Source organism: Mandrillus leucophaeus, unplaced genomic scaffold, assembly GCF_000951045.1.
Source record: "Mandrillus leucophaeus isolate KB7577 unplaced genomic scaffold, Mleu.le_1.0 Scaffold403, whole genome shotgun sequence".
Lineage (NCBI taxonomy): Eukaryota > Metazoa > Chordata > Mammalia > Primates > Cercopithecidae > Mandrillus > Mandrillus leucophaeus.
Window position 1 is genome coordinate 1238125 of NW_012104288.1, and position 19564 is coordinate 1257688.

Consider the following 19564-nt stretch of genomic DNA (forward strand, 5'->3'; position numbering starts at 1 on the left):
GTATACACACGGATTGCCCAGGAAGTAGAAGAGGGAGTACCCAGCTCTTCCTAAAATGGTCCAGGACATTTTCTCTAGAGGTAATGCTTATTAGTGGCATTTAAATGATTTATTGTGTGCATATAATGAATAGAGGCAATATAGAAATAGGGAACAGTCTAGGCAAAAGCTCAGAGGAATGAGAGAGTGGAGCATGTTTAGTAAACAGCGAACGGTTTTATAACGTTGGGGTATAGGAGGCAAAGGGGAAAGGGGAGAATGACAAGGCTAGGAAGATAAAGGCAAGCTCATGAGAGGAACTTTATGGGCTCCAAGGAAATTTGAATTTTATCCTGTAAGAAATGGGAATTCACTAAAGGAGCACCTTGGTAGAAGTATGGAGATTTGATAAGCCTAAGGACAAGGAGACCAGGAAGCAAGCTGTTGCAATAGTACACATGAGAAATAATGAGAGCCTGAAGCAGTAGTCATACGGAAAGAGGGAGAGAATGAATGGCCAGGACAAAGAAACAACTCAGTGATGTGCTCATTAGCCCTTCCAGGTCACAATCTCTAACATTTTATACCATCCAAAGATACTTCATCTCTCCCTTCCATTGGCTCTTCTCACCATCAATACACCCTAGATTTTACTAGTGTATCTTGTTTACTGTTTATCTGTCCCTCTAGAATGTAAGTAAACTCCATGAGAGGCAGGGATTTCTGTATGTTTGGTTCACTGCTGTATCACCAGTGCATGACACATAGGTAGAAAATTATGCTCTCATTGATAGAGCAGGTAGACTCATTTTGTATCATTTCAGAGGATAAAATTCACCTAACAAGATATTTAATAATACAATGCTGAACGTTTTTTTTTTAAGATCAGGAACAAGACAAGGAAACCATTTCTATTCAACATTGTAATAGAGTTCTAGCTAGTGCAATAAGGCAAGAAAAATAAATAAAATTATCTAAAGTTGAAAGGAAAAAGTAAATGGTCTTTATTTGCAAATTATCTATGTAGAAAATCCTATGGAATATATAATACAGTGATTAGAACTAATAAATGAGCTTGGCAATGTTGCAGATAGAAGATCAGTCTAAATACTCGATTGTATTTCTATGTACCAACAACAAAGTATTGGAGATTAAAATTTAAAATATAATACTATTTACAATGACTTCAGAAATGTGAAATGCTTAGGAACAAATCTGACAAGATTACAAAATATTGCTGAGATAAAATTTAAAGAGCTAAATAAATGGAGAGATATACTGTGATTATGGGCTGATAAACTAAATGCTATTTAGATGTCAATTGTCCTCCAAAGTGGGTTTCTTATAGGCAGCATATTTGTTTATTTGCTCTGCCAATATCTATCTATTCATTTTGATATTTAGATCATTTAATGTGATTTATGATATGGTTAGATTTAAATCTATCTTCTTGCTATTTGTTTTCCATTTTCTCCATCTATTATTTGTTCTCTATTTCCTCTGCTTTCTTTTAGATTGCATATTTTTTATGATTTCATTTTATCTCTTCCGTTGTCTTCTTAGCTAAAGCTCTTTGTTTTGCTATACTGCACTTTACACATAGCTTAAAAACCTTATAACAAACCACATCCATTATCCTCACATTAGGTACATAGGAACAACAACAACAACAACAACAACAAAAACCAAAATGGCAGCAGATCCATAAACCTTCCAGGTTTTGTGCTATTTTTGTCATAGATTTTTCTTTACATATATTATAAACTTTATCATTTTTGTTTAAATAGTCAATTACCTTTTGGAGATAATAATAAAGATTACATATTTGCCTATGCTATGACCATTTCCATGCTCTTCATTTCTTTATGTAGTTCAGATTTCCAATTTGTGTCATCCTTCTTCTGACTAAAGGACTTCCTTTAACATATTTTGCAGCATAGATCTACTGGTGACAAATTCTTTCTTCTTTTGTATGTCTGGAAATTCTTTATTTTGTCTTCATTTCTGAAAGGCCTATTCACTGGTGTAGACTTCAACATTAACAGTTTTTTCATATTTAAAGGTGTTGCTCCACCTTTAAACAATGCTCTCACATTGTTTCTGATGAGGAACTTCTCCTGTTTTTTTTTTCTCTGTACATAATGTGCCTTTTTTCTATGACTGCTTTTTAGATTTTCTCTTTACCCTGGTTTTGGTTTTGAACAATTTGTTTATGTTGTTCCTTGATTACCTTTCTTTCTTTCCTTTTTTTTGAGACAGAGTTTTGCTCTTGTTGCCCATTGCCCAGGCTGGAGTGCAATGGCACAATCTTGGCTCATTGCAACCTCCACCTCCTGGCTTCAAGTGATTCTCCTGTCTTAGCCTCCCAAGTAGCTGGAATTACAGGCATGTGCCACCACGCCCGGCTAATTTTGTATTTTTAGTAGAGACAGGGTTTCTCCATGTTGGTCAGTTTGGTCTCAAACTCCTGACCTTAGGTGATCCACCTGCCTTGGCCTCCCAAAGTGCTGGGATTACAGGCGTGAGCCACCGCACAGCTGATTACCTTTTCTTTTCGGTACCTGGGCTTGGGCTCTTGTTCTATTTCCATTCCCCCACCTACTCTCCTTCTAGACACAAATTACACTAGTACTGATCCACTTGAATTTGTTTCATCAGCCAGTGAGTCTCTGTTCTTTTTGTTTTTATTCTTTTTTCTCTCTGTGGTTTGAGAATAGTGTCTACTGCTATGTCTTAAAGTTTCTTAAATTTTTTTCTTCAATGTCTAACCTACCACTGATTTCATCAGTGAAAATTTTATCTTAGAAATTGTAGTTTTCATACCTAGATGTTCCATGTAAATATCTTCTAAGTTCAATTAAAATATCTTCTATGTCTGTTCTTCACTCGTTGACCACATGTAATACAGTTATAAGAATTGTCCAAATGTCCTTGTCTGTTGATTCTAACATCTGTGTCAGCTCTGGGTTGGTTTTGATTGGTTGCTATTTCTCCTCATTATTGGTCATATTTGTCTACCTTCTTGCATACCTGGTAATTTTTTTTTACTGAGTACCATACTGTGTGAATTTTGTTAGGTACTGGCTATTGTTGTATTCCTATAAATATTCTTGAGCTTTGTTCAGGGATGCAGTTAATTTGCCTATAAACAGTTTACTACTTTTCGGTCTTGTTTTTAAGATTTGTTAGGTGAAACCCAGAGCTGTTTTCAGTCTACTGTGAATTATTTTTCATTACTGAGAAAACAGCCTTCTGACTAGTATACCCAATGCCCCACAAATTATGAGGTTTCTCAGTCTGGCTGGTAGAAACAGGCATGGTCCTGTTCCCTCTAAATTGTGGAGGTAGGACTTTCCTCGCTGGAAACTTTCCTCACATGCATTTGTTGATCGGTACTCTGCAGAATATTCAAGAGGGAGCCTTGGTAGATTACTGGTGTTCTTTCTCTCCTCTTCAGCACTCTATCCCAAAAACTCTAGCTGTCTAGGTCTCCAGGAATCTCATTTCCATCTTTTCTCAGTGAATTCACTGGACTCCTATGTCTGGATTCCCTGCATGAGGACTGGAAAGTTCTCCCAAGGCAGTAAGTTTTTGGAAGGCTTATTTTGTAGGGGCAATTGTTTGTTTCCTATCACTTGAGAATCACTGTTTTTTTTTTTTTGTTGCCTGACATCCAGTGTCTTGAAAAGTGTTGCTCATTATTTTGGTTGTTCCAGGAAGGAAGGCAAGTCTGGTGCCGATTATTCCATGTTAGCCAGCAGCGGAAGTATCTCTATCTTTAAGAAATCCAATGCTACAGCTGACCTTTCATTTGTAGAACATGTCTTAGGTATCCTGCCATATGCAAAGATTTTGAGTGCAGAACCCCAGCTGAATTTATCTTAGTAACTCCAGATAACTGACACAGGCCTTTGCAAATCGTTGATAAATTGAATTGCTGTAGGACAAGCAGGTGAAATTTTCACAAAGGGATATTTTTTGCCTTATGCGAGAAAGAAGTATCTGATAGTTTAGTAATGAAAACTTTGAAAAGACATAGTGATCTTTACATTATGAGAAGCATGCAAGCAGAGTGCAGATACTCATTTGCTATGAATCAGCATTTCTGTATTATCTAGAAAAAGTCTCAGTCGCCTCAGTTTTGTGCCGATTTTTCTTTAACATTTCTCAATCTTATTCTTTGCCAAATGTGAGCTATTATAAAAAGAATTAGTAAGGCCTCTCTAGATTAATTATTACTTAATTATGAATGACTCTCTCTGTCTAGATTAATTATAAAAAGACTATTCTCCTCAAAACTTTTCTACAACTATACTTCCTACATCAGATAATCTCAGGTAACAAGGAAGCCTAGACACTGTTATCCCCAGTTGGCTGATTGGGAAACAGAAATGCATGGTGGTTTAGAGGACTTGTTTTAAGTCACACAGTCAACTACAGAACCAAGCCAAGAACAGAGGTCAGGTCCCTAGACGCATGACAGCATCCTTTTCCTTTGGCTATGCTGCCTCATGATACGACAGGAGGTTTAAAAAGTTCAATTATACTTTTTTTTTTTTTTTTTAACATGAGTTTTAGAAAGGAGGCAGGAACAAAGATAGCAGAGCAACTGTAGGATGCAGATAACATGGCATGCGTTTCTACCATGGAAAGTAAGACTGAAATTGGAGGTGTTCTACAGCAGAGGTTAAACAATAAGAAAATGGAGTAGGGATCCCCAAGGCCCTGCTGATCTGAAGAATCCAGGTAAGCATTGAATTAAATCAGATAAGCAAGGGTTCAGGTGAGCCAGACAATTTTCAAAGTAAATAAAACACATCCAGTAATACAACCTTATTTCAGGTAACAGAGTTTCTGGATAAAGGAGTTTCAGATAATCAGGGCTTTACAGTATAAACAAACACAGAGAACACTGGACATGGGAGGAACCAATTGAGGAGTTTCAAGTAACGAGGAAGCCTGGTATCTATATCTGCATTCTGTGTGACTTCAAATTATTAAATTTCAAAAATTCAGCCAGGTAGGATGGTAAACAGGATAGAAAATGCAGGGTAATCATCTAGCCCACATCATTAAGTAAGAAAATGTGTTGTGATTTATGAATGTGAAGGAAGGCAGGACAGACACTCTAGCCTGGATGGCAGAATGAGACCCTGTCTCAAAAAAAAAAAAAAAAGAAAAGAAAAGAAAAAAGAAAAATTAAAACAACAACAAAAAAGAATTCAAGGGTGAAACAAGTGTGGATCATTGACTGGGAATATTCAGACTTGCTTGAGAACAATGGGCTATTGTTGAAGGAGGCTACCACCTCCTCCTTTTTCCTCCTCCTCCTCCTTGTCCCCCACACTCTCTCTTCTATCTCCAAGATCCTAAGCCTTCTCACCAACAAGCTGTGAAACCCAGGGCTTGATACCCAGTAGAATAGAGACAGGGCTCTGGAAGTGGGGAGCAAAGGGGATAAAATGATCCAAAAGTCATGGAGAAGAAGGAGAAGTAGAGGTGGTCCATTCAAGAAGAGAAAGGGGTGACTTTTTAGCGAAACCACAAAGAGTAAGGTAGTGGTTGGGGCAGAGGCTCTATTTCTGACTTCTGTAATATGGTTATTTCTCCCATGGGTTGAAGGCAGCAGGAACTATGAGATAATTTTTATGAGAAATGTATTCCCCTTTTTATTGCCTTTCTATATTCTGAATAAGTCTAGAGAGAGCCTCAGTTTGGTGCCAATTTTCCTTTAACACCTCTCAACATTTCCTCATCTCCTCCACCCTCTTTCCTTAACAAAGAGGGAACAGACCTCAATTTAAGAGCCCTGGTCGGCAAAACTGTGGTTAGCTGGAATTCAATCACAATGCTTTGTTTCGTATTTATTTCTATTGATAGTGAATAATCTGGTTTGAAATGTATAGCAGCTATAGTCATCTTTAAAATAAAATTTGATAAAAGAATTTATTACATTGGAATTTAAGCTGAGTGATGTGAAACTAATTATCAAACAAAAATTCTTCATTGACCTAAATGTCAAGAAAATGACAGGAATGTATGGTGGAAATAAACCTTAGTCTGGGAATCAAGAATCTTCCATGAGCTGTGCGTGTGATTTTTGGTCACAGTGATTTCATTTTCACTTTTATTAATGAAAGACATAGCTGCTAGCCAGAACTTAGCGTGAGATGGCCGAAGTATGAACATTATTAAGTTACTAAAGTTCTAGTCAAAGGCAAAGAAATGATGTTTTAGTGAGTCTGTGCCAACTTAACATACATAGAAGCTCACAAATATTGAAAGGTCACATGAAGACCCCCATCCTACAGGGGCTTTGGGATGCCAACATGTGGACTAGATTATTTCTATGAGATCTTCCAGTTCTACAATGCTGTGCCAAGTTTTCAATCTGGTGCCAGCAAAAGCAATGATGTGATAGGGAATAATAATGATAGATATTGTATTAAAATCTAATTTTCCTTATCACTACCTTACCTATCAAGTAGGTAGCTGAGAATGAATTTACTTGAAACAGAAATCAGATGCCAAGTATAACCGTTTCCCTTGTCATCTAAATTCTTCTCTCCTAAGAAAGGTTTTTTTCATCAAAAGTTTTACTACACTTTTTTTTGAAGGTCAAAGGAATTGAGGCCTTAACTAGATAAGATGGACAAGGGGAACAGGCTGGTTGGCTTTTGTCGGCTCACCTTTGGTCTTGAAGGGAGGGACTGCCCCTCTCTCCTCTATGGAGCTTCTCCTAGTTGACCTGCCCAAAGAATTTTCTATCTGTGGAATCTCCCTGGGAGCATAATTTCTCTGCCTTCCAGGGAAAACAACAGGGGTTAGGAGAGGAGCTGGTGAGACTGACAGCCTGGGTTCAAATTTCAACTCCTGGAGGGAGCCTCCTTTTTATTTAAATTTTCACATTTATCTAGCACAATGACTCAGTGCGGTTGGTCCAATTTCATGGCTGTTGCTGCTCTTTTCCAAACCTTTGTGTGAGTTAGAAAACACACACCTCTTAACCCAAACCAAACCATACACACACACTCTGTACCCATGAAGCACAAATAGACACCCTGTCCTCAGGGCTGATGCCCCCTCCCAGGTTCCGGCCAGGACAAGCAGAGTGGGGAGAGGATTCAGCACCACCTGCCTCTGTACTTGGTGCTTTTATGAAGGGTTCAACCTACCAACCTACCAGGGTCCTGTGCAGTGACCCTGACAGACATCACCATTTCCTAACCAGAGAAGGTTAAATATTTGTGTTTCAAATAGATCATCCTGGATGTTTTGTACAAAATAGATTGGGAGAGGATGAGGTTGGTTTCAGCAAGTTGTTAAAAGCCTATGGCAGCTGTCCAGGTGGGAAATGATGGGCATTCAGGTGAAATGGGTGGCAGCAGGGATGGTGAGAAATGAACACATTCCAGGGATGTTAAGGAGACAGGTTGACATGTCTGAGGCTGCTGTGAGGATCCAAGAGATGATGATGATGACAGTGCTGATATTAACAATACTATTGACTGAGGGTTTGTGTGTACCAGTTATTTTTATAAGTTATTTGAACCAAAAAAAAAAAAAAAAAGACTACATCTCATTCCTGCATAGTTGCTGTAAGGATCAGAGATCACATAAAGTGCCCAGCCCATAGCAGATCTTTCATCACTGGTAAAAACTGGCCTTTGAAACTCCTATGTTAGTTAAGAAGCCCTAGTTTGTGGACATGGGTGGATGTTGTCGGCAGTGGAACATAATCAAGACAGAGGCTCCGTCACCTTCTAAGCATCAGGTTAGAGTCCTCCTATAACTTTTCAAAGCTACAGATATTCAACCCCACTTCCATTCAGTTAGTCCAAGATACGGGTCTTGGTATCCCTGTTTTAAAAGCTCCCCAGATAGCCAGGGTTGAGAAGCAGTGAAGTTAAAAGAAGTCTTTGGAATCAGACAAATCAGGGTGACATCCCAGCCATGCCCTTCACAGTGGTTTCCCTTGTCTAAGCCTCAGATTTCCTATCTGAAGAAGGAGGATCAAAATTCCCCCCACTCCAGGTTGTGGGAGGATTAAATGAGGTGTTGTGTGCACTCCATAGGACCTCCGGGACATCTCTTTGTATATCTTGCTTAGTGTGGTGTCTGGCCCCTAATGTGGGTTCAATAGATGTGACTGCCATGACTGTGGGGTTGAGAAGCAAAGGAACTTAGTGAAGGCCAGCCCCAGGGGTGAGAACGCTCCACCTGTCACCTGGTCTAAATTGTGCTTGTTTCTTTCACAGATGTGGAAACCCAGGTCCAGTCAGGGAGTAAATAATCTCCCCAATGATACAAAGTGAGAGAGCTGGAATTTGAATCCTAGTCTGTGTCCTTCTGCCATACACCAGGAGTCAAATTCAGGCCATAGCTAACTATTCTAGAGAAAGACTTATTACAGAAGTGATGCTACCGGGGAGAAGAGCCCTTGTCTGTTCTGCTTTAAACTGCTGGGCTGAGCCACACAGTGAAGGGCAGGGGAACAGCTAGAAGCTGTCCAGGGCAGCCCAGAGCTGCTCAGACAAGAGCTCAGTGGTGAGGGCTGGGCGAGGAGGGAAGTGTGCGGAGGAAAGGGGGAAAAGGATCAGAGAGCTGCTGATTTCAGGGTGAGCAGAGAATCACATATTTTGTGTATGGTCAGATTAAGAAATGCAATGGTATATGCCTGCCAATACAATGACTGGTAGACTGTAAGTGTTCAGCAAACATTATTTTACCTTTTTCTTCTTTCAGGGCTGCCTCCTGCCCCCATGGGGAGGAGTCCATCCTCTTCTATGGTATACATCTGTTGGCTTGTTTGTCCATCCTTCCCCTTTCTGGGGACAGCCATGTCCATACAATGTGACCTGTATTAGTCTATTTTGTGTTGCTATAAATAAATACCTGAGGATGGTAATTTATAAAGAAAAGAGGTTAATTTGGCCCATAATTCTGCAGGCTGTACAAGAAGCATGGCGCCAGCATCTGCTTCTGGTGAGGCCGCAGGAAGCTTCCACTCATGGTGGAAGGTGAAGGAGGAGCAGGCGTGTTATATGGCAAGAGCGAGAGCAAGAGAGAGAGCAGAAGGTGTCAGGCAACCAGCTCTCATGTGAACTAATGAGCAAGGACTCACTCATCACCAAGGGGATGGCCTCAGCTGTTCCTGAGAGATCCACCCCCTGACCCAAGCACCTCCCGCCAAGCCCCACCTCCAAGATTGGGGGTCAAATTTTAACATGAGACCTTCGTTATCAATGTTTGTCTATCTACACATCCAAACTAGATCATAACCTTTGGTCTTTGGGAGATTCAGAGGGATGATACACTAGAGAAAAACAGCTCCTTTGGCCTGAGAGATTTTGACTTTCTGCTTTTCATGTGTGTTTGCTTTTATCAAAGAGGGAATCTGCTACTTGCCTGATACAACTGCATTTGGATACTGAACTGGGGCCCAAGGACATCCCAAACCACTGCCTGGGAATGCCAATTTCTCATCATGAATTAGAAATCAACGCTAGCAGCTTCCCTGCTAAGTAAAAAAATTACATAATTCCTTCTGCACCACTGAATTAGGCTGATTTTTTTTTCCTTTTCCTGAATGTACAGTAAATCCCTAGTGGTTTAAGCCATGGTGCCTCTCCTTAAACACAATATGAAACCGCTACCAAATTTAAATAAAAAATAAATTCTGTGTTGTGTTAGGAATCTCTCCTGCCAAAAACTCTCACACAATTAACACACTAGCAGAATGTGTTGCTAATTTCATGCCACTGGAGTCTTTTCTGCTTCAGAATATAGAAACAAAATCAGGTCAGAGCTCCAATAATAACAGGATTTTGTTAAAATATACAGCCCTGTGTTGTAGATATGTTGTAGGAATGGGTGAAAAGGAGACTCACAGTGATGCATGAAATAGCTCACTACTGCAAATAGAAGTGGAAGAACTTGTCTCCAGCTTCTTTGCAGAGAGAGAGGAGGGGAGAGAAAGGGAGAGAGGGAGAGGTAGAGAGAGGGGGAGAGAGGAGAGACAGGGTGGAGAGAGATGGGAGGAGAGAGGTAGAGAGAGAGAGAGGAAGAGAGACAGAGAGAGGGAGCCAGGGAGGGAGAGGAGAGAGAGAGGATGGGAGAGAGGGAAAGAGGAGAGAGAGGGGGACAAGAAGAGAGAGGGAGAAAGGAGAGAGAAAGAGAGAGAGGAGAGAGAAGGTAGGAGAAAGATAGGGAGAGAGAGGAGAGGGATAGGGGGAGAGAGGCAGCGAGGAGAGAGAGAAGCAAGGGACAGGGAGAGATGAGAGAGAGAAGGAGCGAGAGAGAAGAGGAGGGACAGAGAGAGAAGGAGGGAGAGAGGGAGAAAGAGGAGGAGGGAGAGAGATAAAAAGACAGAGAGGAGAGAGAGGTAGAGAGAAAGAGGGAGAGGGGAGAGAGAGATGGAGAGAGGAGAGAGAGATAGAGAGAGAGAGAGGAGAAAGAGAGGCTAGGAGAGAGAGAGGGAGACAGGGAGAAGAGAGAGGAAAGAGAGACAGAGGGAGAGAAAGAGAAAGAGAGAGAGAAGAGAAGGAGGGAGAGAGAGTTAGTTCAGCTCAGTCCAAGCCCAGACCCACTAGGTTCTGTGGGAAAGGGTTTCATTATCAATGTTAGTCCATCCAGACATCCGCATACTTTTACGGGGGAGGCAAACACCAGGAAAACACAAGCCCAGTAAATCACAGCTAGGATTCTGATTCCCCTGGTTCTTTCTGAGGCTTCCTGCCTCCACCTCTTAGCCTTCTTACATTGGGCCTCGTCTTTTCCGTAACAAAAACAGCGATAATGAAAATATTTTGGCAGCATTGAAGGCCTTTCACATCGTGACCCTGACCTCCAAATCAATTTTCTTTATTCTTAACCTGACCTTGGCATCCATTCTCCCTGGCGTTCAATATTAGTTACAAAATCTTGAACTCCCCGAGACCTTCCCTCCTCCCCAGATAACCAAGGCAGGCCACACTGGGGAAGCTCTGGTGAGGACAGGGAGAGAAGGCTTCTTGACAAAGAAAAATCATAACTAGATAAACAAGCCCGATGCCTTCTATAGGAGTCTCATTTGCGCCAAATGCTATTAGCCCCATTATTTACTCAGACAACGGTGCAGGCAGCCTGGGCTCCCTGCTTGCGCAGGGCACTGTGGAGCGCACCATGCATCACCAGCCGGCCCGGGCGCTTCCCTTAAATAGTAATATGTAAGGTAGAGAATGTTACATTTCATCCATCACCCATGGGCTCGCCGAGCGCAGAGACTGGAAAAATTGCGCACATTTCTCCACTGCTGCATTAATACTAGAAGGGGAGTGAACTGAACAGAGAAAGTGCCAATTTCAGCACACATGTTAAAAAGAGAAGCAAAGAATAGCAGAAAAAGAAAGCATCTCCCGGACTGAGATGCTGGGGGGTGGGGGAGGTTTTTAAAGGAGAAGACTGCTTTTCAGAACTCTTGTGCATTGACTATGAGAATAAGGACCCACTGAGACAAGAGTTCGGGGTCAGCATACATTTAGGAGAAGAAGTTGGCTGGCAGGAGCTATTTTTCTGCAAATTAGTTTTCTCTCAAGGGTAACGGTGGGGGAGGAGCAGAGGCAAATGAATTGGAGCCCACTGAATAATTGCGTATTGTTCGGCCGGTTGCGGTGACCTATGAACTGATGCTCCGAGAAGCGTTTTCAGGCCTTCCTTTTATATAGGCCGGGATGGGAAGCCTCTCACAGCTGTTGACGAGTGTCCTGGAGGGGCAACGATGGGGACGGCAGTGTGGCCCCATAAACAATGGTCACAGAGCATCGGCTCCACTTGGCAAGAGAGGCACCGTCTGCTGGTCAGTACAGCTGACCGCAGGACTGGACAGGTGGCCAGGCAGGACGGCGAGAAGAGGCAGGGTTCAAACTTTATGCTGATCACAAAGAACTGAGAAAAGGGGCAAAGTGGAGAAACACAGTGTAGCAGGACGGGATAGATTGACTTTCCTTGGGGATTAGAAGGACCAAGAGCTCTGCAGTGGTTCAAACAGTTCAGTGCAAATGGAATTCTTCTAGGATGTTTACAAAATAAAAGTGAATCAGTTCATCTAAAAGCATTTGTGCTTCATTGTTTCAAGTCCAGATTCTGCCTGGAATGCATAGCATCCTGTTCTTCCTTCAGACATTTTATCATTCTCACTTTGCCATCAGAAAACCCTGCATCATCTAAACCAGGGCTTTTCTGTTCCCTTGAAACACCCGAATGAGATGAACTAAAAGTGCAGAGACTAAGGTGAAGCTGGAAGGGACCCTTCACCAGTGAGAGACTTCTTTGAAGTCTTGTACTTGTTTATCTTTTAAAAAGTACGTAAAACTGATATATTGTGCAGCAGTCTGAAATTTAGTATTATAGATACCATTTTCAATTCCTTTAGCCCCCTCAATTTAGAATTTCATTCTAAGATGAAGCTCAACCTATATCAGATAAAAAAAAACAATCACCAATTTAATGCATATTTTGAGTTTAGGAGGACTCCATCTCAGATATCCAAAACTTATAATCTGAAAAAAAAAATCTATGTCGTAAAAGCAAGAAAATAGGGTAATTATAATCAGGGAAAATGGAAACTTCCAGAAGAAAGAACTAGTTTCATCTTCGGCTCGAGACAAACTGGGGCATACCCCAGTTTGCAAAGCATTACAAAGGAGACAGCTATTGTAAAGCAATGAAAAGTAGACTTTCCTGGTTGTAACTACCTTGTCATTAAATGCCGTGTCTGACCCACTCTAGGGCTGACAGAGCACAGTGTAGTGCCAGGCACATAGCTGGTGCTCAATAAATACTTGTTGAATTGAAAGTTGTTGATAGCGCTCTGCATTCATTTTCCCCTTTAGGTAGCCTGTGGCAGGGTGGTTAACCCCGGGATGGGGACATCTCACAGCCCAGCAGTGGGACAGGCTGTTCTTCCTGGAGGCAAAACAGGCTAGGGCAGCACATGGTCCCTTCCATCTGAGTCTGAGTCTAAGTACACACTCACTTTTCATCTCTGCCACAGACTGGCTGCATGCATGATCGTGGGATCCACTTATCTGGGCCTTCCAACCCTTCTCTGGCAGAAGGAAGCGTCAAGCACCATCTTCTCAAAGGTCTATTTAAAAATTCTACAATACTGTGTATTTAGATTTATAAAGGAATTTTCTTTTTCACCAGTTGCTACCTGAGGGCTGAAGCAAGGGGCAAGATAGGGGAAGATAAATCAGCTCTGCTCTTGTCTCCCCTGTGCCTTCCCAGCTGGAAGGGCACAGAGGACCCTGTGTGGTCCCATCCGCGAGGCTGCCCACCTGGTGCCCTTTGTCCTATCCTGGCAAGAAAAACCTCAGAACTGAAGATATGCTGTAAAGGGTGGTGAAAAGCACTGCAAGTTAGTTACCTTACTACAAATTTACCTTAGATGAGGTAATTCACTAAGCAGGTCGCAGGACTTCAGTGTTACACTCCTCCCACGGGCCCCCTGTAGTCAGTTTCTGGAGTTTGACTTACTTAGTACAGGTGACCACATTCTGGTCAAAGTCAGCAGAGCCATCCTAAGTTAGTGTTCTGTGATATCGGCTCAATGTTTTGTGGTTGTTAAGACTGATTACCTGTTAAAATGACCCAGATTTGAGGGTCAAATATTCAGGAGGAAGAAATGAAAAGAAGCAGATTCTGATTTCAAGATTTCAGGTTTTAAACATCAGGCCTAAATCCATACTTTCATTTTGTTCAGTAAAAAGCAAAGCTGGTGATTCTTAAAATGAAAATGCAGTGTTTTCCACTTGAAGAAATCCCAAACTTGCAAAATTAGATAAGTTAGAGAGTTATGTTTTTAATTATAAAGGGATTTTGCCTGTTTTCTACAGTGACTCATCCTACGGCTCCAGCTTCCTAGGAATTTAAAATATTATTTACTCCCCCTCCCCCACAAAAATTCATATGTAATTTTGTAAAATCAAACAAAATATCTGATTATATTTCAATATAAATAAAACATGGCATTTCTCTCTTCTTGACTTAAGATCTCCTTTCTGAAGTATGGGAGTCTTGAAATTCTATCGTATTTACTCACTCATGTATTCACCCAAAAAACACTGAGCAAGTCCCATTCTATGGCAGGCACAGTGCTAGTCCTGAGGGTATATCCTGGTCCTCTGACACTTTTCTCTTTTCTCCTCCATGGCTTCCATTCTCTCTGTGTCCTCCAGAGGTTGGAGCATATTGTAGGTCTGATCTACTGAAAGACGGGCTAATTATATTAGGATGACAAGTCATGCCTTCAAGAAGAGCATTGAAGTTGAAATTATGGTAAACAGTCAAAATAAACTTGCAATCAGAGGTTGAGAACTTTCACTCATGGAGACTGGCCAAAAGCAGTGGGTCTCAAAGTGTGATTCTTGGACCGGCCACATTGACATCACTGGTGAGTTTGTGAGCAAAGCAAGTTCTGGAACCTGACCTACTGAATCAGAATCTCTGGGAATGGGGTTTGAGAAATTGTGTTTTAACAGCATTCCAGGTGATTTTTATGCACATTAAAGTATGAGAACCACTGGCTTGAAGTTAATTAGGTTTCAGGTGGGCAAAGTCCTGAAAAAGTCTTCTTTCAAATCCTGATAGTATTACCAATTGAGTTCTGTCACCTGCCCAGTGATAACCCTGGTTTAATCTTCAGAATCACACAAGCATCTCCAACCAAGTTATTTATGCAAAGTTCCAACTCAGAGAGAAAAATAGAAAATTCTCAGTGATACTCAAAAGGGAAAATATTTGGACAGGTAATTTTAGGAATGGGCTATGGATCACTATGTACAATAATGAAGTTGAGCAATTAGGTTTGGAAAGCCACAGCACAGAAAATAATTAACCCACAAAGTAATCATCTTGGAAGTCCCAAAGCTAATGATTAAAATAAACCTGAAACAAATGATTGTTTAACTTTTAAGCTGTGCTTGTTTTAGCCACAGTGTACTTCAGGTGTGAGCTCCCGGGAATTCCTCCTGCCTGCCGAGATTGGCTTTAGGACAAGGGCATGTGTCCATTCCTCTGCCTCTCCTTCCCTGGGGATGGTTTCTTCGAGTATCACAGAATAGCACTCCAGTTTGGGTCAAGGAGGTTGGCTGAGCTGCTCAACTCTGCTGGCACTGAGGGGCATCAAACCCCAGAATGCAGTCTGCAACTGTGGTGGGCTTCAGCCATATTGAATCCTATATAACCTTGGAGGCTGGGATGCACGCTTCGTTTTTATGCAGCTTGCTTTGCACTTTCACTGGAGGTTTATAATTGCAAAGCCTGATGCTCCCCTCCCCCACTCGCCTCTCCACCCAAAGAAGTGAATTAATAACTAGAAAATGAGAGAGAAATGAGATCTAGAAGGGTCTGGGCTTCTGAATGTCACTGTGAGCAAACAGCGGTGGAGAGAAAAGGTTCCTTTCCATCTTTATGTGCAGTGCTGTCTGTGCATTGACTTGTTTCCTGACACATGAGCCATGGCTTGAAAGGAATTCAGGCCCCAGCAAATTTTGCATTGCGCTTCAATGTGGCCTCTGGGATTGAATAAGGGCAAATCTATTATACTGTTGCCATGGAGACCCTGGCACAACTGCTGATAAAGAGTGTCTGATGTTTGGTAGGCCTCATAGCATGGTACATACCATTTAAAAGACGGTGTGTGTGTGTGTGTGTGTGTGTGTGGTGTTTAGCATGCATGTGTGAGTCTGTAAGGGTGAGCATGCTTGCGGGAGTGGGTGGGGTGACTGGGGGAGGGGAGTGGAGAACAGGGTGCAGTGGGGGAGGAAGGAAGTGTGGCTGGCTTGGCATGTCATGAAGGAATGTACTGTATTTTTACAAGGAATTTGTAAATACTTTCTTGCCTCTAAAAATTAATTCTGCCCTCTAAGAATCTACATGTTAAACAGATGGGGGCAGCAGAAGATGCACAGACTCTCCCCTTGGTCTAGCAAAATTAGTCTTTAATTCATCTGAAAGAGAATTAAGCTAATACAATAAAAGTGAAAATGTGCTCTTTCGCGTCCTTTGACGAATGCTGCCTCCTTTCAACCGTCTGTCTGAGGATCAATAGTGGGTCTGTAAGGAGCGCCAGCATTTGCTAGAGCAGGCAGTGAGATGATGGATTTTAATCATTCACATGATTTTATAACCACGAAACAAAGAAGGAGGATCTGGCTTCCACATGCATAATCTCAGTTTTGCTGTTTTTGATTTTGCCAGTCCTACATGCAATTCCTGTCTGGAAGGCGCATGTCCCTTTTCCAAATTCCATTCCACACCTCCATGTCTGCTTCTCAGTGATGGATATGGGCAACTTGTGTGTTTCACTGGGGCCCTTTTCCCTATTAGCCCCAGACCTGGAGAGGGGTGGCGCTGGGAAGTCCTGAGCTGAGTCTCCTGGATGGCATTGAGGTGAGGCATCTCAGGCAGAATCACCTACAGTAAGCAAGCTTCGGAGTGAGCAGCTCTAACAATGGGAGGCCGGGCAATCTGTGACAGTTGATAGGATTATTATTATTACAGAGCGCAAAAAGCTTCTGCTTTCTTTTCTGCTGCTTTGCAGACCTCATAAGGCCTCTCTGTGATTTCTGCATAGTTAATTTGTCAGTTTATAAATTACCACATTATGTTAACGCTGAATGCTTCAAAACACAAATATATGCACAGAGGGCTTGAATATTTGAAGTGTTTTAGTACTATGGGGAAATAATTTTGTTGTCAAGCTGTGGCAGATATAGAACTGCTAGGGGATACATGGCCATTTCATCAGGACTGTGTCGATGATGGCCTGTGAACATCCAAGGGGGAAAATCATCTTTTATCACTATTGTGTACCGTGCCGGTCCAGATGGGGGATAAAACATGCATGAGTTGCCCGCAGCTCTGAAAATAATTATACTCATTTGCCAGAAATGTAGAAAGTGCATCCAACCAAGTTACCACCCATCATAGTGACACTCTGTTTGCATACTGATGAAGTTTAAAGCCAGAGACAATGGTGTTGGTATCAATAGTGAAGGGGGGGGCTGGGCACCACCAGTGCCGTAGGATTAATAGCACCATCATTTTACATTATGCAGCATTCACTTATGCTGCATATCAAAAGACTACTGCCTCTGAGGTTCACCTCACTGTTTAGAAGATTACAGTTTGCTTTAAGACTCCAAACATTAGCATGGCTTCTTTGCAGGTTCCATAAATGAATGCAAAAATATCTGTGTCCGATAAAATGCCTACGATGTAATTACGGGTAAATGTGTTTGGATGCCATTATAAGTGCCTGCATGTGTATGTATGTGTTTGTGAGTGTGGGTGGGTACCTACATACTCACATGCACACGTATGATTTTGGAAGACTGCAATGGAATATGAGATGATAATATGCTCATGCTAAGTCCTGGTGCTGCTGCAGAGTCATTGATGAATGGTTTTTTTAAATGTAAGAAGAGAATGAATACAAGTAGGACCCAAGAGAATAATTCTTTATATTGCAATCAGCTCAGCTTATATGTACTTGCTTTAATCGTAGAAATCAGCAATAAAAAACATAGACTTGGTTATTTAATCCTTACTGAGTAAAAGCGAACGTCTTATAATGACCCTCTAAAATATTATAAAATATTAAATTATTTTGATATGCCTCTCATTTTTAGACAACTATAAAATGATCAGTGCAGCCATTACCAGAAGATTAATAGATTCCTTTAAATTTTTGAATCCAGCAAACATACATGTATAAACCAAAGGCACTTTTCTAACGGAACCCTGAATTCTCAAAGGTGTTCCATGGTTTGAAAATAGCCCAATCATGATGTTGTCATGATGCTTATTTTTAAGTAATGATTTTAATTAAACCCCCTAAAAAGGGAACAATTCTATACTCCTCTTATATGGTCTGTACTCTGATGATTACACAAGTGCAGTTTCCCATTTTACTCTGGTGTCATGGGGGCAAGGATAATTTCCATCTCATCACATGAGAGAGACACTATATTTCACTCGGCACAAAGCTCCAGTGTAATCAGAGGAAGGGTTTGATACTATAAAATTATAATAAAATAACCAAAGAAAAAGTACTGTTTCAACAGAAGTGGTTCAAAGACAAGAATTGTAATGCAGGAGATCATAGAATAATTTTATATGGCAACAAAAATAGATTTCTCCAACTCACTGGGGCAGACCGGACCAATAAACTCTCCGCAGGTTTTCTGGTTCAACTTCTTTAAGAGTGGTCTTTGAAACACGGAAGGAACAGGGAATCCCCACAGCTTGACACTAAGTAGTTGAGAGAGAGAGTGAGGCAGGCAAGCTAGGGCACTGGAGGACTTTCACACAAGTGGACGGCAGGATGTACTCTTGGTAAATTGAGTACAGAAAGAGGCAGATTTACAGAATGATGCTTCTGCTTTCCCCTGTATTGGCAATAATGAGAATACCGTTGGCATGCTGCTAAAGGCCTGAGGACAGTCCTGAAACTGTCAAGAATCAAGGATTTCAGGGAAGTCCAGGTAGTGCTCATTGAGTCAAAGACTTCTGAGAAAAGCAGGTGATAGATTTATTTAAAGTTCAATGGGAAATTAGGCTAACTTTATGGTTCTCAGAACTGGTATTATTGATTAATTTTACATGGCTGAATGAAGTTATTTACATGGTTGCAGATCTCAAAGAAAAAAGAATGAAGAGAGAGCCAGACAGTTGTACGTAGACGCGCACACACAATCACACATGGGACTTTTCCAAGAAGGTAGAAGTGATAGGAATGAACATTTAGAGGGTGCTTTACTACATTGCACATATATATATATATTTAACAAAGGGTAGATATTGCCACCTATTTTAAAGTTAAAGAAATCAAGATATGCAAAGGCGAATAACTTGCTCAAATTCACACAGCTGATAGATTAGAATGATTTGAATGCATCTAACTTCTAAGCCTACACTGATTATAGCATACCAATGTGTATCAGCCCTTCAAGAGCTAAATACCATGAGTAGGTAAGTCCTTCATGCTAATGTGAGAGTGAAGTGAAAAAGAAATAAAGGACAGTATCTATCAATTAGTGATCTTGGCAATTATGTCAATTGAATATTTGAATACTGACAGTGCTCTGAGTGAAGAGATAGTGTCTTCTGGTGACAATACCCTTTCGGGAATAAATACATCTGGAAATAAGTTCCCCTACATACTACAGGTTAAGATGTGAGGCACCAAAATGTCCTGTTGAATTCAAATATTCCCTTCTGTTTCTTTACCCTAATGACTATCTTCATTGTCAGAGAAGTTATTAAAAACAAAAAGGAGGTCTTCTTCTCCTCATCTTTTTGTCTTCCTGGACAATTCATTCCTAAGGTTTTTTAGATGATGAAGAGCAAGATTGGCACCTACTCCAAAAGAAAGAGGGAGCTACAAAGACAGAGTGGACATGAGAGCTGAGTGTACTGAGCATTGTGTAAGGAAGAACAGAGCTGCTTGACATCGGGTATCAGAGCCTAGGCAAGGTAATGCATGGTCACAAGCATGGAATTGGCCCAGCCTGGGATTAGAACCCAAACAGAGTAAGGA

General features: G+C 41.3%; 1 protein-coding gene and 1 long non-coding RNA gene across 2 annotated transcripts in view; one reads left to right on the forward strand and one right to left on the reverse strand.

The window, feature by feature from the left end:
* Positions 1 to 8812, forward strand: part of LOC105548232 (chromosome unknown open reading frame, human C5orf64) — a 55423-nt gene extending 46611 nt beyond the window's left edge. The window contains exon 5 of the mRNA XM_011992141.1: positions 8725 to 8812. The gene's annotated coding sequence lies outside the window, so the exon portion shown is untranslated. The remainder of the gene's footprint in view (positions 1 to 8724) is intronic.
* Positions 8813 to 11478: 2666 nt separating this feature from the next.
* LOC105548217 lies at positions 11479 to 14365 on the reverse strand. Its single transcript, XR_001007359.1, has 2 exons — positions 14075 to 14365; positions 11479 to 12431 (listed from the first exon to the last, which is right to left on the reverse strand). It is a non-coding gene; the product is annotated as an uncharacterized LOC105548217 (long non-coding RNA).
* Positions 14366 to 19564: the final 5199 nt, after the last annotated feature.